The 17,685-nt window shown below is 53.0% G+C and overlaps 2 long non-coding RNA genes across 2 annotated transcripts; one reads left to right on the top strand and one right to left on the bottom strand.

Moving 5' to 3' along the window:
* Positions 1-2,812: 2,812 nt before the first annotated feature.
* LOC138915235 (uncharacterized) lies at positions 2,813-4,908 on the bottom strand. Its single transcript, XR_011420891.1, has 2 exons — positions 4,306-4,908; positions 2,813-3,808 (listed from the first exon to the last, which is right to left on the bottom strand). It is a non-coding gene; the product is annotated as an uncharacterized lncRNA (long non-coding RNA).
* Positions 4,909-7,626: 2,718 nt separating this feature from the next.
* LOC102150603 (uncharacterized) lies at positions 7,627-13,937 on the top strand. Its single transcript, XR_290737.4, has 4 exons — positions 7,627-7,747; positions 9,567-9,700; positions 11,709-11,836; positions 12,588-13,937. It is a non-coding gene; the product is annotated as an uncharacterized lncRNA (long non-coding RNA).
* Positions 13,938-17,685: the final 3,748 nt, after the last annotated feature.

Here is a 17,685-nt window from a genome sequence, read left to right as displayed (position 1 = left end):
TGGCCAAGGGGTGTCATTTCAGATGCTGGTGGTGGCTACCCAGAGCCTTAAGCAGAGAGCTCTGAGGGTTCTGTGATCAATTAGTAATGTCTGTCCCAGGTGCTGGGGGTGTGGGGTGGTTTGTCTGCCCTAAAACAGATGGAGGGTCACATTCTTGTGTCATCATGATTTCAGTAGTGTTGAGCATAATTTTCAAAAAATTAAAAACTAACTCTTTTACCAATACGGAAAAAACGTGGGCTGGAGGATTATTTAACCCATTAAGGAGGGAACCAGAGGACAGTAGAGATGGTTCCTGAGTGGAATTTAAGGAATGTGTTATTTATAGAGATTTGAAAAGAAGAATGTTAGAATAAGATTGGTCAGTCAGATACAAAATGGGTTGTTTTCCTCCATGACAAATCCTTAATCTTTGATCATCTTTTCTACCTCGAGAAATCGTTTGCCCTCTGCTTGACAAAAACTTGCAAGTTAACGTGGTGAGAACATTACAGACCCAGCTTTCCAACAGTACTCCACAGCAAGTCAGACAGGTGCGGGCCCTTGCATCAGGGATCCAACAACACGGTCTGAGGGGCCAAGTCCAGCCCTGCACTTGGTTTTTTTCTTTTTTACTTAATTGTAGTAAAATACGCATAACTTAAAAATTGCCATCTTAACCTTTTTTTTTTTCCGAGGAAGATTGGCCCTGAGCTAACATCCATGCCCATCTTCCTCTATTTTGTCTGTGGGACCCCTCCACAGCATGGCTGATGAGTGGAGGAGGTCTGTGCCTGGGATCAGAACCAGCGAACCCGGGCCACCAAAGTGGAGGGTGTGGACCTTTAGCCACGTGGCCACGGGGCCAGCCCCTCTACTTTCTGACTTCATGAATTTGACCGTTCTAGGGTCCCTCATATAAGTGAAATCATGTAGTATTTGTCCTTTTTTTCACTCAGCATAATATCCAAAAGGTCCATCCATGTTGCAGCATGTGCTAGAATTATCTTCTTTTTTAAGGCTGAATCATATTCCACTATATGGATATACAACATTTTGTTTATCCACTCATCTATTGGCGGACACTGGAGTTTCTTCCACGCTTTTGCTATTGTTGTGAAAGCTATATGTTGTGAATAATGCTGCAGTGAACATGGGGGTGCAAATATCTCCCCGAAATCCTGCTTTCAATTATTCTGGATATATATCTAGAAGTGGAATTGCTGGATCATATGGTAATTCTACGTTTAATCTTTTGAGGACCCTCCATACTGTTCTCCCCAGCAGCTGCACCAATTTACATTCCCACCAGCAGTGCACAATTTCTTCACTTCCTCACCAATACTTGTTATTTTCAGCTTTTTTTTTAAATAGCCATCCTAGTGGGTGTGAAGTGGTTTCTCGCTGTGGTTTGGTTTGCATTTCCCTAGTGACTCGAGAGGTTGCGCATCTTCTCACACGGCTCGGCCGTTTGTTTACCTTTGAAGCCATGTCTAGTCAAGGTCTCTGACTAGTTTTTAACTGGGTTGAGTTACAGTTCTTTATGTATTCTGGATACTAACTGCCTGTTTTGGTAAATAAAGTTTACTGAAGTCCAGCCACGGCCACTTGCTTATTTATTGTCTGTGGCTGCTTTCAAGGTGCACTTGCAGAGCTGAGCAGTGGCAACAGTGGCTGTGTGGCCTGCAAAGCCATATTCACCATCTGGCCTGCTGCAGAACAAGTTTGCTGACCTGGCCTCAACTCGCTAAGTAACCCTTTCGTGGGCCTATTGACTGATGCTCCGAGATGGCACTGAAAGAGCAAGCTGCTCTCCTTGGAAGTTTGGGATCATTTTTCCACACAGTGGTCGCAGATACAAGCAAAACCCTAGGATTCCTCTCCATTCCTCTCTCTATCAGCCCAGTCCACAGCGCCCAGAGCTGACCCGCTCCTCAAATGCAACTGAAACATTCCTGGCAGCGCGGGGTCCGCTCCTCCAGCCCTGGCCAGACCCCCTCGGCGGGCTGCCCCCTGAGAGTTGAGTGGTTGAACCTGCCCGGGTCCCTCTGGGTGGGCGCGCCGGGTGGAGCCTGGGGAGTCACCTGGGTTCTGGTCTGGTTATCTCGCCCAGAAAATGGGATTGATGATGAAGAGGATTGAGTAGAACAATGTACACTGCCAGCCTCTTGAGGAGGAGTTCTCCAAAATGACCCCACACCTCCCTGCCTCAGGGTCAAGTTAATTCCAGCCCCGGGCACTGTGAAGTCAGCCCCTGATCTCATTCTGGAAAAGTCTTTGTCCTCCTCCAGGGACTTTAGGCAAAGCTTCTCAGGGCCCAGGGCTAGGTCTCAGGAGCTTCAGACTTGGTTTAAACAAAACGAGTGGTGGGCCCCACCTTTTCCTTGGAGCCAGTATTGGTTCTAAGGCTCTTCAGAGCTTAAAGGGAGGGGGTGGGACGGGGATTTGCCTCCTGGCTCCCAGAAGGTTGGGACTGTGACAGTTGAGGAGTCCAGTTAGAAGGAGGCTCTGGACCGGTTTCAATCCTGGGTGGCTTCTGGCCCCACCTGGCCTGGCCAGGCAGCCAGCCCCTTCCAGCCCCAAGCCCAAGGGAAGGGCTCTGCTGTGTCCCCCTAGGCACGGAAAACTCGTGGTTTTGTAACAGTAAACATGAACTTACCTTCAACCCAGCAATCGTACTCCTGGGTGTTTACCCAAATCACAGATGGAAGATGTTTGTAACAGCCCAGAGATGGACACAAAGCTCCATCAACATGTGGATGGAGAAACAAACTGTGGTAGCCCCACACGTTGGAACTGTTGATGAAAATAATCCATAACCAATCTATAAGTGAAAATTTGGGTGAGTTTATTCTGAGCTGAAATCTGAGGACCATGGCCCAGGGCCTTTTTTCCCAAAGGAAGAAAGGGCACCAAAGAAGCGAGGTGTACAGAGTGGTTATATACCCCCATACAGGACGTTTCACATATGATTGAAATGTCCCTCCCACAATAGTCACAAGATTGCCCTGTCAGCACAGCGCTTGATGGACACAGCAGGTAGTGGGTCTGCTATCTCAGAGGGTGTAGCAGGAGGTCACAGTTGAGCGCAGCAATCAGTTCCTAGCCTAAGGAAAGATGCTTAATCCTTAAAGAAATGCCAACGTTGGCAGGGGGAGGGAAGTTGCACCTTTATCTCAAGGGCCTTTGCTCTTGCCATAGGGAATATCTACAGCAGATATACAATGCATGCTCAACGGTGACGGTCAGGCCCTTTTGGAAAGACAAGGTCAGGCTGAGTTAGGTTTACACCAAATGGCTTCCTCATATTCTCCAATATATCCTATTACTTGCCATTTTTATTTGTCAGAACGCTCCCTCGAAATCAAAGGGACCTCTCAACCCTTCATGCAAAGTGGAGGAAGCAGACACAAAGACCCTGCTGCAGGTTCTGCCTGTGCGGGATTCACTCTGGGTATGTTCCCCAAAGCGAGGCGGGTTCCCTCCTGGAGAGCGACATCAGACTCTCCGCCAGGAGGAGTCGTCTCGCAAAGTAAGGTACGTTTGCGGCAAATAGGAGACCACGAGGAATCATTTCCCAAGTCGTGGTGTCCCTGAACAATGGGAAGCAAGGACATTTATTTGGGATGGGAAATGAATATTCAAAAGGGAGAAGTGGGCATTCACTTGTGCAGGCTCAGCTGGAAGACGTGCCTCCACATACACTGCAGGTCACAGTAATAAGGCCTAAGCTCTGGGAGAGATCTTAGCGTGAAAAATGAAGCAGAGGTCCAGGCACTGCTCTCGTGGAGAGGCTCCTCTGGTTCAGAGTGGTTGGTGATTGCATCTCCTTAGCATAACAAAAGGAGAAAGAACAATTTGGAAAAACTGTTAAATGCTTGCAAACCCACCCTTGAGTCCACCCTTGAGGCAATTAGCTCACTGGTTGTTGCCTGGGGTGGGGATTGACTGGGGCAGGACAGGAGGGGACTTTGGGGGTGACAGAAATGTTCTATAGTGCTGTGGGGATAGGCGCCTGGGTCCATACATTGGTCCAAACTCACTGAACTGTACTCTTATTATTTTTTAAGATTTTATTTTTCCTTTTTCTCCCCAAAGCCTCCCGGTACATAGTTGTATATTTTTAGTTGTGGGTCCTTCTAGTTGTGGCATGTGGGATGCCGCCTCAGCATGGCTTGATGAGCCGTGCCATATCCGTGCCCAGGATCCGAACCGGTGAAACCCTGGGCCACTGAAGGGGAGCGCGCGAACTTAACCGCGAGGCCACGGGGCTGCCCCTGAACTCTACTCTTAAAGTGTGTGCATTGAATTGTGTGTGAATTTTACCTTAACAAAGTTGATTTAAGAAGAGGCACTGACACACACTGCAGCGTGGATGAACCTGGAAAACATTCTGCGGAGCAAAATAAGCCAGACACAAAAGGGCACATCTTGTATGATTCCACTTACGCGAAATGTCCGGACTAGGCAAATCCATGGAGACAGAAGTAGGTTGGCAGTTGGCAGGGGCTTGAGGAGGAGGGATGGGGAGTGACCACTGCTGGGTAGGGGCCTCCCACCATGCCCAGGGGTGCAGCGCTGGTGGGCGTGGCCCTAAGAGGCACATCAGGTGCCAATGTCCAGGGGCAGGTGAAGGAGGAAGCCCTCCTTGAGGGCCTGGAGGGAGGAGGGGTGAGTGACTGCCAGGTCCAGCGGCCCCGACTTCCTCCAGCGTCTTCCCAGCCCCAGGGGCGCCAGCACTTGAACTTCAGCAGCTTCTGAGTGAGGCCCAAGCTGGCCGGGGTCTCCAGCCAGCCAGACTGGCTCCTGCAGAAGTCATTTGAGGGTGCCCCAAAGCCTCTGCACCTGCCGGGTGGGTGACTCAGCCTGTCGTGGACAGTAGCTGCCTCACTGATGGACGACAGACAGTCACGAGCCTTGCAGGACATCCTAAAGGCATGAGAAGCCCATCCAGGCTGGGTCACCACAGAGCCGGGGGCGGGGACCAGGGCCTGGGCTTCCTCAGAGTTCCTCAGGGCTCCCCTCCGAGCCTCTGGGCCCCAACTCCAGAATCTCAATATCCTGCTTTCCAAGCCTGGCAAACCTGTTTTCCCTCTTTTCTCCTGGTCTCAAGTGGCACCCAGGCCTGTCTCCAGATGACATCACCTCGCGCCTTCCCATTGCAACCTGCCTTCCTCTCCTTCCTCCGGTTCCACCCACCAGCTACCCCCTGGTCCAAGCCACAGTCCTCTGGCGCCGGGACCACCCCAGGACCCCATAACAGTCTCACTGTCTCCTGTATCAGCAATGCTCCTCGGAGCAGCGCCATCTTCCTCCCTCTCCATCCCTCCAACCGCCAGCTCCTCCCGTCCCAGCCTCACATCTTTGTGCTGACTGGCTCTAGGTCAAAACGCTGGTTTCAGCCCCAAAGTCACCTCCTCAAAAGGCTTTCCTTGACCACCATTCCATCTAAAGACGTCCCTTCCCGCCCAAACCGTCACTCTCTAACCATGGGGGTCTGTGGACCAACGAGCGCGATCAGGGGTCTGTGAACTTGGATGAGAGAGGCAGTTACATCGTATATTCACCTACCTCTGCTCATCCTCTGCAAGGTGGTTAGGATTAAGCTCATCCAGGGGCCGGCCCGGTGGTGCAGCAGTTAAGTTCACACGTTCTGCTTTGGCGGCCCGGGGTTCTCTGGTTCGGATCCCAGGTGCGGACATGGCACCACTCGTCAAGCCATGCTGTGGTAGGTGTCCCACATAGAAAGTAGAGGAAGATGGGCACGGACGTTAGCTCAGGGCCAGTCTTCCTCAGCAAAAAGAGGAGGATTGGCAGTAAAGGTTAGCTCAGGGCTAATCTTCCTCAAAAAAAGAAAAAAGAAAGGATAGGTGGACAGTTCTTGAGCAGGTTGGGGCATTCATAGATTTTCATATTATAAATAAAATAAGTCCAAGCTGGTGATAACAGGGTACCATGATTCTCCAAATAACATCTGAAGTTTGGCTAGAATTTTTAGAAAGGACAATTTGTATAACCACGTGGAGACATGTTTTTATTTTCTTATACGCTGGCAGCCTACAACAATGGCAAGTCAAAAGTCATACGTAGCATGGCCCTTTTGTATGAAATATCGTGAACAGGTAAACTCACAGAGACAGAGAGGTTGGTGGTTCCCAGGGCTGGATACACATGGTGGTTATATGACACTGTGAATGTGCTAAATGCCTCTGAATTGTTTGTTTTAAAATGGATAATTTTGGGGGTCAGCCCTGTGGCCGAGTGGTTGAGTTCATGTGCTCCGCTTCTGTGGCCCAGGGTTTCACTGGTTCAGATCCTGGGCCGGACACGGCACCACTCATCAAGCCATGCTGAGATGGCATCCCACATGCCACAACCAGAGGGACCTACAACTAAAACATACAACTATGTACTGGGGGGCTTTGGGGAAAAGAAGAAAAAAAAGGAAGATTGGCAACAGATATTAATTCAGGTGCCAATCTTTATTATTTATTTATTTATTTAATTTTTTTTTAGGAAGATTAGCCCTGAGCTAACATCTACTGCCAATCCTCCTCTTTTTGCTGAGGAAGACTGGCCCTGAGCTAACATCTGTGCCCATCTTCCTCTACTTTATATGTGGGATGCCTGACACAGCATGGCTTGATGAGCGGTGAGTAAGTCGGCACCTGGGATCCGAACCGGTGAACCCTGGGCCGCTGAAGCAGAACACGTGAACTTAACGGCTGCATGACGGGGGGGCCCCCCCCAGGTGCCAATCTTTAAAAAGAAATAAAATGGATAATTTTGTCTCAGGTGAATTGCACCCAAAAAACCCAAGAAAGGTCTTCAGGGGGTTCTGGCTTGGGGAGAGGGGCTCGAAGGGGCCTGGGAAATGACTGAGAACTCTATTCAGGCTCTGCCCTAGGTGCTCCGCAGAAACTGCCTACTTCCTCCTCGCCACACCCCCGCAGGTGGCACTATGACTCCCCCATTTTACAGAGGAGAAAGTTGAGGCCTGACGGCTCAGAAACACACACTTGCACGTCTTGGAGCTCCACTGTGAGCCCAGCATCCGCATGCAACAGCCTAGCCTGAGTGAGTGAAGTGCCTGTGACAAGTGGGGTGACCCCCCCCCAGACACCTCACATGTCCCCACCCCAGGCTCCTTTTCCAGTCACCACAGAGGTAGGCGGGTCAAACAGTACTCCATTTGTTTTTAGTTAAAAAAAAAATTTCTGTTATAATTCACATACCATAAAATTCATGACTTTAAAGTATACACTTCAGGGGCCGGCCAGGTGGCGCAGCGGTTAAGTGTGCACATTCCGCTCCGGTGGCCTGGGGTTCGCTGGTTTGGATCCTGGGTGCGGACACGGCACCGCTTGGCAAGCCATGCTGTGGCAGGCGTCCCACATATAAAGTGGAGGAAGATGGGCACGGATGTTAGCTCAGGGCCAGTCTTCCTCAGCAAAAAGAGGAGGATTGGCAGCAGATGTTAACTCAGGGCTAATCTTCCTCAAAAAAAAAAAACAAAAAAACACTTCAGTGGTTCTAAGTATATTCCCAGGGTTGGGTCACCATCACCAGTATCTAATGCCAGAACATTCTCATCATCCCAAAAAGAAGCCCCCTGCCCAATAACAGGCACTCCCAACCCCCCAGCCCCTGCAACCCTAATCTGCTCCCTGTCTCTCCAGGTCTGCCTGTTCCGGACATTTCGTATGAATGGAGTCATACGCTGTGTGACCTTTGTCTGGCTCCTTTCACTGAACCTCGTGTTTTTAAGGTTCGTCTACGTCGTAGCACCTATTGGTAGTCCATCTCTTTTCATTGCTAAATACTATTCCATTGTGTGGATACACCATTTTTCTATCCATCAGTTGATGGACATTTGGTTTTTTTTCTAACTTTGGCTATTATGAAAAATGCTACTATGAACCATCATTCTGTTTTACAGGTGAGGGAACCACCTGTGGGGAGAGGGGACCTGGCCAGGGCAGGGTCAAAGCGCCCAGGGGTACAGGACTCAGGCCAAGGGACCAACCAGTGCAAAGGCCCCGGGGTTCCTCCCTGGGGAGCAGGAGAAGGCCCAGGAGGCCTCGTGCGGAGAAGGGCCGCTCCCCGCCTGCCCCTCGCTGGTCCCCAGCTCCAGGCCCCGCCCTCTGCGCTTAGGGTGGGCCCCAGCCTGTCTGCAGACAACTCCCTTCTGCCCACCAAGGGGCTTAGAGCAGAGCAGTCTTGCTGGGGATGGGGCTGGGGAAGTGGGAGAGGCAGGGACCTCTGCTTGGGCAGCCCCAGCCCGGGGGCATCTCGGCTGCTTTCCTGCTGGTCTCATGACAGGCTTGGCCGTCTGGCAACTCGGGGTCACCTTCACTGCATGTTTCCCCATCTCCGGGAGCCAGCTCCCTCCTAGGTGCTACTCAGGCCAGAAACTCTCAGGCATCCTTGACCCACCCTTTCTACATCTGGAAATGCTGCTGGTTCCATCTTCAGAACGGATCCAGAATCCTGTCCCTTCTCACCACTTGTGTTACTTTGCTGGGGCTGCCGTAACAACTTATCACAAACTGGGAGGCTGAGAACAATAGCAATTTCTTTTTCTTTTTTTTTTTTTAAAGATTTTCTTTTTCTTTTTTTCCTTTTTCTCCCCAAAGCCCCCCAGTACATAGTTGTATATTCTTCGTTGTGGGTCCTTCTAGTTGTGGCACGTGGGACGCTGCCTCAGCGTGGTTTGATGAGCAGTGCCATGTCCACGCCCAGGATTCGAACCAATGAAACACTGGGCCGCATGCAGCCGAGTGCACGAACTTAACCACTCGGCCACGGGGCCAGCTCCTAGCAATTTCTTCTCTCTGGGTCAGGAGGCCAGAAGTCCAAGATTGAGGTGTGGCTGGGACTGTGCTCCCTCTGAAGGTTCTAGTGGAGGAGACTTCCTTGTCTCTTCCAGCTTCTGAGGGCTCCTGGCGCTTGCTGGCTTGTGGCCACATCACTCCAGTCTCTGCCTCTGTCTTCACATGACCGCCTTCCCTCTGTGTCTGTGTCCTCTCCTCTTCCTATATGGACACTTGTCACTGGATTTAGGGCCCACCCTAATCAGTATGACCTCAACTAAGTACATCTGCAAAGGCTCTATTTGCAAATAAAGTCACATTCTGAGGTTCCAGGTGGACATGAGTTTTGGGGGACACTATTCAGCCCAGTACAGCACCTATGCAGGTGGGAGACGCTGGTTTCTGCCACCAGCGTTGCCCTCCTGGGTTCCATCCCCAGCCTCTAGCTGGTTTCCACCACAGTCTTCTGTCTCTGGAGGCCACAGTTCTTTAAAAACCCAAGGCGGGGTGAGTGGCTCCCCCTTCACTCAGCATAGGAGCCCATGCTCCAAGCTGGACACTGTGTGCCTCCCTGTCCTGCCTCAAGCTCTTCCTGGACACAAGAGGCATGCTCCTGTCCCAGGGCCTTTGCATTTGCTGTGTGCGTGCCGGGAGGGACCTGTCCTCCCCCGGATCTCCCCAGCTTCCCCTCTCCCTCAGGTCCTGACCTACCGATTTAGAATTGTGACCTCCCCTGGCACATCGATACCACTTCCTTGTCTTATTTTCCTCCAGGGCACCTACCACCATCTAAACTCCACGATGTAAGGGATTTTCCAGAACCTAAATTGGTACCTGCCCTCTGGAAGCCCTCAGTTGGTACTTGCTGTGTGAATGGTCACATGGCTCTAACCTCCAGACCCGATGATGTAAGCATTGTTATTACCTCTACATCAGCCAGCATCCCGGCAGGACACAGAATTCCACTCAGAAGGGTTTCGCTGGGTGGGCGTTAATGAAGGGGCCCTCACACAGCTGTGTGTGAGGAGTGGTGACCTTGCAAGGCCTGTGGTGGTGGGAAGCAAGTGGGGAAGGGGGTGGGGGAGGGGGTGGGGGCCAGACAGGAGCTGTGGCTGTAGATCTCACAGCTGGGAGGGCGGAGGGAAGGGGGTCTAAGTGCCCCCTCCCCCACCCCCGCCCTCTCATCTCCCCCTTGTGCCTCTGATTGGCCAACCCTGGGGGAAGCCAGAGGACCAGAGGCAGCCTGAAGAGATCTGCCTCCAGGGCCCCGAGCCTGGCCTGCCCATTCGTTGGTCTGGGTGTGGGGGGCACAGAGAATGGGCAGGACAATCATTTCAGGGGCAAAAACAGAGGCTGGGGAATGAGATGACTCCCCCGGCCCTGGGCCAAGGCCTCGTGGCTCCTGGTCTGTGGCCTCGGGCACCCACTGCACGTCCTCCCCAGGAACCTGGGGAGCCTCCAGGCTGGGGAGCCAGTGTCGGAAGCAGATTCCAGCCTCCTGAGACAGAGGGCAGAACTCCTCTGGCCTGTGTCATGGGGCGGGGCGCAGGCTCTCTGAGCAGCCACACCCACCGCACCCAACCTCATCCTCAGCCTGCAGCCTGGTCATCAAAGTGCGCACGTCCTCTGGGGCCAATCTCCCGGCCTTTGTGGCAACTGACTTTTATCCTTTTTTAATTGGCTTCCTCACCTGTAAGATGGGGCCACAATGCTACTGGGATATTTCCAGCCTCCTAGGTTCTGGGCGCCTCGTGGGCTGGAGCATGCTGCCCTTCTTGTGGTTGGAGCCGTGCACTGAGCAGGAGCAGGGTGTGCGGTCCCCGGGATGGAGCTCCTCGCAGCTCCTCCTGAACCGTGTGCCCCTGGTGTGGCAGCGTCTGAGACGGCCAGACATTGGAGCCTGTCCCCTGAGAGCCCCAGCCAATCCTGTAATGACTGCGTAGCGGAGCTGGGAACAAACCTGCATCCTGACGGGCACAGTCAGGAAATGGTGTCACGAGGACTGAAGGACTGAAGGAGCTGACCATACATGATGAACAGTGCCCAAGGAATGACTCACAGACTCAGGCGGTCACCTAACAGGAATGTTTGTGTGCATTTGTTCATTCATTCACTCAGCTTGTTCATGCTCTGGCTCTCGCCAGCCTCCCTGGCACCCCAGTTAACGCCTCCACCGGCTCACCCGCCACCCACACCGGTCTCTGCGCTGCTCCTCGCTCCTGCTGGGCATACTCTCCCCCTGGAACTTTGTGTGGCTGGCTCTTTGGTGCCCTTCAGGATTCAGCCCCGATGTCCCCTCCTCCGAGCACCGTCCCTGACTGCCCGCACCAAAGGCCGCTTGCCCAGCTATCCCCCATCGTCCCACCCTGGGCTGCTTCGTTCGTTTAAAGTACCAGGACAACTGGTCCTGGCTGGTCATCACTTTAAAGGCATGGGAAAAAACAGGGGATCTGTTGTAGGGGCCGGCCCGGTGGCGCAGCAGTTAAGTTCGCATGTTCCGCTTCAGCGGCCCGGGTTAGTTCAGATCCCGGGTGCAGACACAGCACCTCTTGGCAAGCCATGCTGTGGCAGGCGTCCCACATATAAAGTAGAGGAAGATGGGCACAGATGTTAGCTCAGGGCCAGTCTTCCGTGGAAAAAAAATTAAAAAAATAAAGGGCATTTAAAAAAATGAAAGAGATTTACAAATGTAACATGTGGTTCTGGATTGGGTCCTCGTTTGAGCAAATCTACCATAGAGACACTTGGGGGCAGAAGGGGGCACGTTGAATATGGACGGTATGAAATGACATTAGGGCTTTATTGTTAATTTTGTCAAGTGTGACAATGACGTTGCTGTGGCTGTCATGTAGGAACAGGACCTTATTCTTTTTTTATTGAGATACAATTGACACATTAAAATGTCCTTATTCCTAGAGAGAAGTACAAAGTGCTTAGGAGTAAGACGTCATGATGTCTGTACTTCACCATGAAATTACTTCAGCAAAGACGAAAATAAATGAAGCAATAGGCAGATGCCTACAATAACCAAGCCCAGGTGCTGTGTAAGTGGCTGCTCATCAAACTGCTTTCTCTTCTTTCCTAAGCTTGAAAATGTTCTTGGGGGTCAGAAACACCGCATGAGAAATAAGGGAGAAAAGCGCTCACTGTTGCTGGATGTCCCTATACGCCTACTTTAAAAATCCTCACTACTGTTTTTCTTCCTTCTCCCCAAAGCCCCCCAGTACATAGCTGTATGTTCTAGTTGGGGGTCCCTCTGGTTGTGCTGTGTGGGATGCTGCCTCAGCATGGCCTGATGAGCGGCACCATGTCCAAGCCCAGGATCCAAACCGGTGAAACCCTGGGCCACGGAAGTGGAGCACACGAACTTAACCACTCGGCCACGGGGCAGCCCCTTCACTACTATTGACTACACATAAAATAATGCATGTGGCGCATAGGGGCGGCATGATTAGACCAGAATCAACCTGAAACCACCACCCAGACGAAGAACTGCGACATTCCTGGCAGTTCCCATTTCCATCTCTTCCTTCCTGTTCCGTCCTCTCAGCTCCCGAGTCAGAGCTCCCCCGTGCCTGAATTTCGTCTTCATCATTCCTGGGCTTTAACTTTGAGGCGCACCTTACACGCAGTTAGTGCACTAATCCTAGGGTATGGGTGATTCATTTTTGCAAATGTTTGCACCCATGTAACTGCCGCCCAGCTCAACACGCAGGGCTGTCCTGCAGCCCAGAAAGCTCTCAGTGCCCGTCACTCCCGACAACAGAGCCACTATCCTGGCCTCTTTCTCCACAGGTCGGTGTTGCCTGTCCTTGAACTTTACGAAGATGGATCACAGCACTCGCTCTTCGTGTGTCACTTCTCTCAGGAAGCATCGTGTCTGTAAGATTCACCCATGAGTTGCATCATCCTCTGGCTTTTGCAAAACAGTCTTAGCGCATATAGAACATGTACACGTGTTTGTCTAGGTGTATACATACCTGTAGACATTGTATCTTTCAGTTTTGCTTGTTTCTGAGCTCTATGAAACAGCATCACAGTGCAGAAGAAACATCAGCCTAAGAAAGTATGGAACCCACTGGCAGAGGCAAATACAGAGACGGACACCGGACCCTCGACGACTGTGACGGCACAGGGAAGTCACTTTTAATTCCAGTATAAAGTTACAGGACAAAGTATTACAAAATAACTGTAACTAAAAAATATTTTTAAAAGATACACACCATGAACAGATATAAATTGTGACAACAGCATCATAGAATGTATGTGCGGGGGCAGCTAACATGTAGGGGTTTTTATAGGATTGGACGTAAGTTATCAGCTTAAAATAGACTTTTATAAGATATTTTATGTAAGTCCCAAGGTAACCACAGAAAATACCTCTACACTTACACGAGAAGGAGAAAGGAATCAAAGCATATCAATATTTAAAAAATCAACAAACACAGGAAGGTGGCAAAAGAGGAGAAGAGATGACAAGACTAACAGAAAGGAGGAACTTGGAGGCAGTGATAAGCCTGTCCCTGTGGTAAAGGCTTTATGCAACTGGATTACAACTACGGAAATGTAAACGTCTGTTCATGAGAGTAAATGGATCAAACTCCCCAGTTAGGACAGAGAGTGGCTGAACGGATTCAAAACCCAGACCCAACTCTGTGCTGCCTGCTGGAAACTCTCCTTAGATGTACGCACACACACAGGCTGAAAGCAAAGCGATGGAAAAACATTCCAAGGGAAGTGATGCAGCCTGGGGCACGCACAGCGCTGCTTCCGCTGCTCTCAGGCCCTTTGCTTCCCGCCTCCATCGTCTCCGAGCTGTTTCACTGACAGACACGCAAACTTTCTCATGCACAGAGGGTCAGTTAGCTTCCCTCCATCCCACAGGAAAAAACAGATTTTCCTCCACTGACACATTCATTTCAATATGCTTATCTATAGAGGCGTCTGTTTATTTTCCTTTGAACTTTCTAACATCTGCCTGGCGCCCTCCTTGAGGAAGACCTTTACCACTCTTCATTTTCATAGCTCTGTGCGTCATGATTTTCCCTGTTTGCATCATCCTTTATCAACAGCATCCGTCTTTTGCATCCTGCTTTTCTTATTAAATGCCATGTTGATGGGGCCCATTCTGGGCTGTTCTGGGCAGCAGTGACTTCTCCTTCTCGCTGCTGCCAAATATTGCCTGGGAATCTAGACGGGATGACCCGTCCTTTCTTCTGATGATGGAGTGTGGGTTGTTTCCAGAGTTTTGCTGTTAGGAACCGGCTGCGACAGACATTCTCACTCAGGCTCCTGCCGTCCCCCCGCCCCCCCCACCCCCCGTTTCCCTGAGGGCATACCCAGGGGTGGGTCTGCAGAGGGACAAAGTGCGCAAAGGTCCACCTTTACAAAATCATGCCAACTTCTGTTCCAAAGAGGCTGCAGAGAGTCACACGCCCACTAGGGCTCCCCTTGACCCATGTCCTCCCCGACACTGGCCTGTGAGAGCACTTGCCCATGTGGGCCGAGTTCACCACTGTCCCCTGTGCCTGGAACAGTGCCTGGAGCAGACTAGGCTCTCCCCAAAGCGCATGAATGAACATGAGGATGAGTGTCTGCTGAATGCATGCACCCAACACTTCCTGAGACCTCAGCCACCTCTGTCCTGTGCTGCACGTGTAGGAGAGCAAAGCTGAGGGGACCCTGGGTCCCCCGACATCTCCAGCTTGGGGTGGGGAGGGAGGACGGTGCTCCTTCCCTTCGTGAATCAGTCCTCCCCTCCCTTTGTCCTTCTGTCCTGCCCAGAGAGGAGCACACGAGCCTCTCATGTGGCCCTTTTGTGTGCACTTTGGACTTGGAGGCCGGAAATCAAGCCTCCTGTTTGGCCATTTGGGGGTCTCTTGGCAGTGACCCCGACACTGTGCTGCACGGCACCTGCGGAGGATTCAGCCTTCTCGCTGGGGCTGCTCACCATGCGCTTCTGACACATGCTAGCGGTGCTCTGACTCCCGACGTCCAGGGAAGATGGTTCCGGGCCCGCCCTGCCTCCGATTCACCTCCAGTTGGGGTGTGACGTTCTGGGACCATGTGAAACAGCACGTGCATCTGCTCCCGACAGCCACTCGTGGAAATGTCATGCTCTCCAAATGCTCAGAAGGGTGCTCTCACTTTGCCCTGGTCCCCCTGCGGATGGGTGATGAACTCCAGCATGGGCTCCAAATGGATCGGAGACACGACTTTCACAGGGGCGACTGCTGGACTCCAGAGCATCCAATGTCCCTGAAAGCATCTGCTCATCCCTGGGCTCCCGGAGGCTCTCACCCCCATCTCACACCCCAGCCTCAGCTGCTGACCCCTAGGAGCCAGGTCCAGTCCAGCTGTATGGCTGAGTCCACACCTGGGCAACCCTGGACTCACCTGGCACGGGGGGGTGCTCACCCTCCAGGACCCACCTGGTGGGCCTTTGTGGGAACCGCTTCGCTCCTGGGACCAAGACAGCCCTGCAGGCCTGGGGTCTCAAACCCAGATGGTTTAGGGACATGTCTGTAGGACACCGGAGTGCAGGGAACCGCACAAGCCCCGGGCGATGGCATTCAAAGCATCAATGCTTTCCAGCAGTGGACGAGTCCAGCAGGCTGAGGGGTTGAAACTCCCGTGCTCCAGCCTAGAGGTCAAGTCCATTCAGCCCACTCCCTCCCCTGGCTCAACTGCTGGGTCCACAGACACAGCCCAGCGGGTGGGCGGAAGGGCGAGTGGGAGGACGAGGGGCTTTGCCCTTCCAGGCCTGACCCCGGCTAGCTGAGGGAACACACGCCCTGCGCGTGCACCCCACCCTCCCGGGGCAGAGTGCCCTTTCCTGCCGCGCTCCGCGCTCCGGGAGTGTTCCCTGGACAGCAAGCCCACCACAGCTCCTCAGCGGAGCCCAACGCCTGTGGATGCATGCAAAGACCCGGAGCCCGGACTCAACACAGAGTTGTACAAGCTGTTCCCGGCAGCTCTGGTCACAACAGCCAAAAGGGGGAGACGACCCAGAGGCCCATCAGCCAATGGATGGACACACAAAGATTGGCACAGTCATACAGTGGAGTCTCATTCAGCCAGAAAAAGGGACGAAGCGCTGATTCATGCCACAACGTGCGTGAGCCTTGAAAAGGTTATGTACAAGCAGCCAGACACTAAAGGACAACTATTGCACGATTTCCTCTGAGACGAGGTGCTGAGAATTAGGAGGTGCAGAGATAGAAAGTAGACAGGAGTTTGCCAGGGCCCGGGTGTGATGCTAATGGGCCCGGGGCTTCCTTCTGGGGCGGTGGACACGCTCTGGAAATGAACGGCGGCAGTGGCTGCACAACACCGTGAATGCAGTCAACATCACTAAGGTGAATCTTACGTTGTGTGCGCATCACCACAATGCAATTGTGGTGTGAAAAAGGCATGAACTGAAGCCAAGAGGGAGTGTCAGTGCGGTCGGGACGCACCACAATCCGAATGGGAAGCCGCGCCTCCTCACTCCCGCAAGCTGAGGGGCAAGCTGGTGCGCATCTCCTCCTGCTGCGACGCCCGGCTCAGAAAGAAAGAGACCCTGGGTCCCCCTCCAGCGCCGCCCCTGACTCCCAGCTGCCTTTCCACCCGCAGGGACGCCTGGTGTGGTGGATGCTGTTTGGGTTCCAGTGTGGCGCCTGCCGCAGGGACGGTCAGGGTGTGCTGGACCATATGTAAGATATGCCTCTGCTGGCCACTCTCTGTCCCCATCCCAGCCACAGCGTGGTAAGGTGCAGTGGGGTGCATCTGGGCCCTGGCTTCCAATCCCAGCTCTGCCCACTGGAGCCCTGTGACCTGGGCCTACTACCCCGACCTTTGGCCTCATTCTGTTTCCCTGACCCACCAGCCTTTCACTCCAGCCTTTGGCCTTTGCACTGGCTGTTCCCTCTGCCTGGACCTCCCCGCAGCCAGCTCCTTCCCACCATGCAGGTCGCAGCACAAATGTCACCTCTCCAAAAAGCTCTCCAGGACACGGAGTCTAAAGGGAACGAGAGCTCATGGCCGGCTGCCAGTGGCTCTGAGTCCCTGAGACCACGGAGACCCCAGTCATCCGGCAGCCTGCGGTGCCTGCAGTGCTCTGGGGCCGCTGATGGGGGCGGGCGGTGCGGGTCCCAGGGCCCAGGCATCACTGATACCACTTCTGACACACAGAGCACTTCCTGAGAACCAAGTGCTGCAGATTGAACTTCGACCCTCCATCATCAATTTTAAGACACATCCTGATTTCACATGAAAATACAAAAACTCAGGGAAATGCGATCACAACACTCACAAACCGTCTTATGGCACTGGTGCCTCAGGGGCAGTGCTCAGAAATGCCGCCCCAGGTCACAGACCAGCCGCTGAGTGACCGGTGAGGAGCACAGGAACAGATGTAAACAACGGCCCGGCTTCTCAGACCCGGGAAAGGCTGGCTCGGGGACAGGCAGCTACTCCACAAAGCAACACGCCCTGGGCACTTCTCAACGGAGCCTGGACGAGGGGGCAGCCTGAGGCCGGAGGGGGCGGCCCAGGGCAGGGCAGAGTCCAGGCTGAGCGGGGCAGCTGTGCAGCAAGATGGCACGGGATTGCATCAGAGTCATGCTGCTGTGGCCTGCAGCTCGCCAGGGCCCTCCCGGGTGGTGTGACCCTGGCCCCTGCATGCCCTTGCCCGGTGTGAGGAGGCTGGCCTGGGAGCTCAATTCCACCACAATCCTGAGAGACAGCTCTCAGCCCTGGCTGCCCCTTGCAGAGCCCTGGGGCTCCGTTCTTTCTGGAACGCTTGTCTCATGACAAGAACTGTGCTCTAAGGGCGTTCACTAGATGGGAAGTGCACCAGGGCTCCTCAGTGGGGCCAGCAGCTCCACTCCGGAACACGCAAGTACCCAAAGAA

The sequence above is a fragment of the Equus caballus genome, chromosome 8 (genome assembly GCF_041296265.1).
Source record: "Equus caballus isolate H_3958 breed thoroughbred chromosome 8, TB-T2T, whole genome shotgun sequence".
In the NCBI taxonomy this organism is placed as follows: domain Eukaryota; kingdom Metazoa; phylum Chordata; class Mammalia; order Perissodactyla; family Equidae; genus Equus; species Equus caballus.
The sequence above is the reverse complement of the archived record's forward strand: the minus strand, read 5'-3'. Positions and strand labels throughout refer to the sequence as shown.